General features: G+C 40.1%; 1 pseudogene; it reads right to left on the bottom strand.

Annotated features, from left to right (window-relative positions):
* Nucleotides 1-871: 871 nt before the first annotated feature.
* LOC103681596 lies at nt 872-1,819 on the bottom strand (annotated as a pseudogene).
* Between the last annotated feature and the right edge of the window lie 2,636 nt (nt 1,820-4,455).

The raw sequence follows: 4,455 nt of genomic DNA, 5'->3' as shown, positions 1-4,455 counted from the left end.
TTAATAAAACCCCAATCACGCCACCACTCTTTCATATTAATAAACACTCCTTACCAATGAACCCTGATATTCCATAATTCAATAGGTAGAAGAAATGCCTAAGATGGAAATATTTTCCATGTAAATAAATGTATGCTTTAATATTTTCCTTCATCATCCTTAAAGCCAATTTTGACTCTAAGGCCATATTATGTCAACCTATTTTTTTCCGTAGTTATCTCTCTGTGTAGATTCCACTTGGACACACGTATTTTATTTTCATTTTTTTTGCCAGTGACTATGGGAGGCATGGTGGACACAAGCTGTGTAATAACAGGATCCTAATGTGTAGAAAAGTCCCCATGAGCAGCTAGAACCACCAGTATGTCAAAGTCTGCATTCTTGGAAGAGCAGTGAAGGTAGTGAGATACAAAGGAATGATGCTCACAAGAGGGAAGGACTGTGGTCTCAGGTTTTTCTCTGTTAAAAACATACATAAATAGCTGTGGTGGCCAAAAGTAGATTTTCCATAGGAGTAGTATTCAGTCAAAGGAAAGAAAAATACTCATTATGATATATTCTATTTTAGAAGAAATTATCCTTAGCACATCCATCTAGTCCTTTGAAATAAGCAAAAATTTCCAAATATTTCACATCTGAGGTTAGGAATAACATTGAGAGAGTAGGAAAATGACAAAGGGAAAATCTGTTGTGTGTCAGAGATATCACAAAGCTTACAAACAAGAATTACATACATTGTACAGAGAGGTCAAAAGCAAAAGGCAGAAGTTCTAGGAAATAAATTAGGGAAGCAAGTACTACTTCCACAATCTGCATAAAGAAATCACAACTTCTGTCTAAGTCCTCAGGCCTTGCAACCATGGGCACTTCCTCAGCTCAGGACCATTGACCCTTTCAGAGCTTCCATCCCAGAGAATCTCATCAGAGCCTCCTTTATGTCTCTGTTCCTCAGGCTGTAGATGAAGGGGTTCAGCATGGGGGTGACCACCGTGTACATCACCGAGGCCACTGCACTTGCATGGGAGCTCTGGGTAACAGCAGAGCTAAGGTACAATCCTAGGCTTGTACAATAAAATAAGGAGACAACAGAGAGGTGAGATGCACAGGTGGAAAATGCTTTGTACTTTCCCTGAGTTGATGAGATCCCACGAATGGAGGATACTATCTTAAAATAAGAGGAAAGGATTCCAGCCAGGGGAGCACCCCCCAGCAGCACAGCTGCAAAGTACATCACTGTGTTATAAAGTTGTCAGAGCAGGGAAGTTGCATCAATTATTGAGTTCACAGAAGAAGTGGGGAATTTCTACCTTTCTACAGAAGGACAGTTGCAAGACCATTAATCTTTCTAACAAGGAATGCACGAAACTCAGGATCCAGGACACCAGAACCAATAGGCCACAGAACCAGGGTTTCATGAGGGCCATGTAGTGCAGGGGGTGACAGATGGCCACAAAGCGGTCTTAGGCCATCACAGTCAGGAGAAAGATGTCTAATTCTGCAAAGAGTATGAAGAAATACATCTGGCTAAGGCAGCCCTCATAAGTGATCATTTTGCTCTGAGTCTGGATGTTCCACAGCATCTTGGGGACAGTGGTGGAGGTGAAACAGATGTCTACAAAGGACAGGTTGGCCAGGAAGAAGTACATGGGGGTGTGGAGGTGGGTGTCAGAGCTGACAGCCAGGACGATGAGCAGGTTTCCAAACACAGTGATCAGGTACATGGAGAGGAAAAGCCCAAATAGAAGGGGCTGCATTCTGGGTCCTCTGAAAATCCCAGAAGAAGAAACTCTGAAATTCCTGTATTGTTTCCTGGGTCCATGTGGTGGAGGTGACTAGCAATACAGGTGAAAAATAACAACAAATTTTCACACAAAAAGTCATTGCTCACATTGGGAAATGATAAAATTTATATAGTCCAGTCAAATACAAATTTTAATATTTTATGAATGGATCGGCACCCCTCTGAGGGTATCCCTATTTCCTCTCTGATTAGGAATTTTCATTGCAACATCAGATGTTCCCCAAAAGGTCAGTTATTGTACAGTTTGAATAAGAAATTATTTAGTGCACTTTAGGAATATATAGAGTGTTGACGATGTTCAGAAATTCCTAGTCATAAAGTAAAGGGTGTTGAAAAGCAAAAGTCTCTACAGTTCAATGATGCTGATAGGGAAGGAGCAGATATAAAGATTAAATAATCATGTGATGGGGACAGATACTATGAACAAAACAGAAAAAGGTTAGAGAGAGTGTTCATGGGGTTTTAAGTTGGGTCTTCAGTCAAGGTTAGCTAAGAATGTGACATTTGAACAGAGACCTTAAGGAAAAGAGGATGGAAGATGGGAGGTCTTCCTGGCAGAGGGAATGGCTGGTGCACAGGCCCTGAGGATCAGCTTCTGTCAATAAATCAAGGCTCAGAAGGAAGACAGTGTGTTGAGGGGAATGGTCAAGAAGGAGAGTGATGAGAGGTGGTGACAGTGAATTTTGTAGAACTATGTGGCCTCATAGCTGCTTAAAGTTCAAGACACAGGGAGTTCCTGGCTCACACTATGTACTTCTTCCACTTTATGATGTGGTTGCATTAGCGTCCCGTCAGTTGAACATGCCTTCCTAGTATCATCTGTTGGTTGAGTTTGTCCTGTGTATTATAAAGTTATACAAGTATATAGAAGGACTCATAATAGAGAAGCCCACATATCCCTGCTCTGAGGACTGCTCTCCGCCATCAAGGAGCCCGTGTGCATGTGCACATGTACACACACACACCCACTTCATATACACACAACACAGCACACCGCATTCTCCTGGTGTGAGTTACTTCTATGTCCTTCTCACTGCCTGCCCCAACACATTGGTTAGGATATGAATGCAAACACATAATATTACCTTTCCCATAATGAATGTAAAAATAGTAACCAGAAATTCCTATTTGTAGCTTCCCAGGGACAAATCATCTTCAGTCTCCATTTTGAAATGGCTACATTCTGACCTGTATATAAAGAAACATAAAAAATTGTGTTCAACAAACAGAGAGAAAGAGCGAGGGAAGAAAGAAAGGAGAAATAAGATGGACATAAAGAGTAAAATGGTTTATTAAGATCAGTTGTTCTAAGAGAATGTGAGGAAGGAAAGCTTCCTTGGTGCTGGTGGCACGCAATCATGGATTTATCCCATTTATACACTGCAAAGAAATAAAAGAACAAAAATAAATTGTCCAAAAGACAAAGTAGTGACATCTTTATGATGTGAAACACTATAGAGATTGAACATCATAAGAGAAAAATGAGTAAAAAGAATAAAGTTGGTGGTTTTTAGCAGATAGCTGATAACAGAAGACTTGTTTTTCCTCTGCCTATTTCTTTTTTTTATAATAATAATTTTGTATTATATTATGTTAGTCACCATAAAGTACATCCTTAGTTTTGATGTAGTGTTCCATGATTCATTATTTGCATATAACACCCAGTGCTCCATGCAATATGTGCCCTCCTTAATACCATTCCCCCAACACCCTCCCCTCTGAAGCCCTCAGTTTGTTTCCAAGAGTCCATAGTCTCTCGTGGTTCATTCCCCTTCTGTTTACTCCCCCTTCATTCTTCCCTTCCTTCTCCTACCGATCTTCCTGCTATTTCTTATGTTCCATAAATGAGTGAAACCATATGATAATTGTCTTTCTCTGCTTGACTTATTTCATATTTATTTCACCATCTGGTTTTTATTTGGTCCAATATAGGATGAGGTCAGCCCCTTTATCACTTTGTTTATGTGACATCTTTCTGTGTTTGTCGTTCTTATCCTTTGGGTTTTTGTCACTTTCTTGACAAGTCTGATGAGTACAACTACTCACAGTTTTGTTCCTTGTCCAACATGCAAAGCCCTCCCCGGACTCTGTAAAATCCTACACACCCCATGGAAATCCATCCTCTTACTCTGAATACTCTTCATGTGACATATCTGAAGACATTATCTTGGACTCACATTATCTCACTGCACTCTTGTCTGTCACTCTGACAAAGCAGCAGGGACTTCACCTGCTCTGTTCAACTTTTTCTTAATGGGTTTGGGTGTATATGCACTTACATTGAAACAAATTCAAGAAAATGAGACATTATGAAACACAGAATGACAGAGGAAATAAAACGAGATTAAAAAGAACAGTTTCATTTGCAAATATATTCTCCCATTCTGTGGGCTGCCTCTTAGTTTTTTTTGACTGTTTCCTTGGCTGTGAAGAAGCTTTTTATCTGGATGAAGTCCCACAAGTTCATTTGTTTCTCTTGCCTTTGGAGATGTGTCATGAAAAAGGTTGCTTTGGCCGATGTCATAGAGGTTACTGCCTATGCTCTCCTCTAGGATTTTGATGGATTCCTGTCTCACATCAAGGTCTTTCATTCATTTAGAGTTTATCTTTGTGTATGGTGTGAGAGAGTGGTCAAGTTTCATTCTTTTGCATTT

The sequence above is a fragment of the Ursus maritimus genome, unplaced genomic scaffold, assembly GCF_017311325.1.
Source record: "Ursus maritimus isolate PB19 unplaced genomic scaffold, ASM1731132v1 scaffold_37, whole genome shotgun sequence".
In the NCBI taxonomy this organism is placed as follows: domain Eukaryota; kingdom Metazoa; phylum Chordata; class Mammalia; order Carnivora; family Ursidae; genus Ursus; species Ursus maritimus.
The sequence above is the reverse complement of the archived record's forward strand: the minus strand, read 5'-3'. Positions and strand labels throughout refer to the sequence as shown.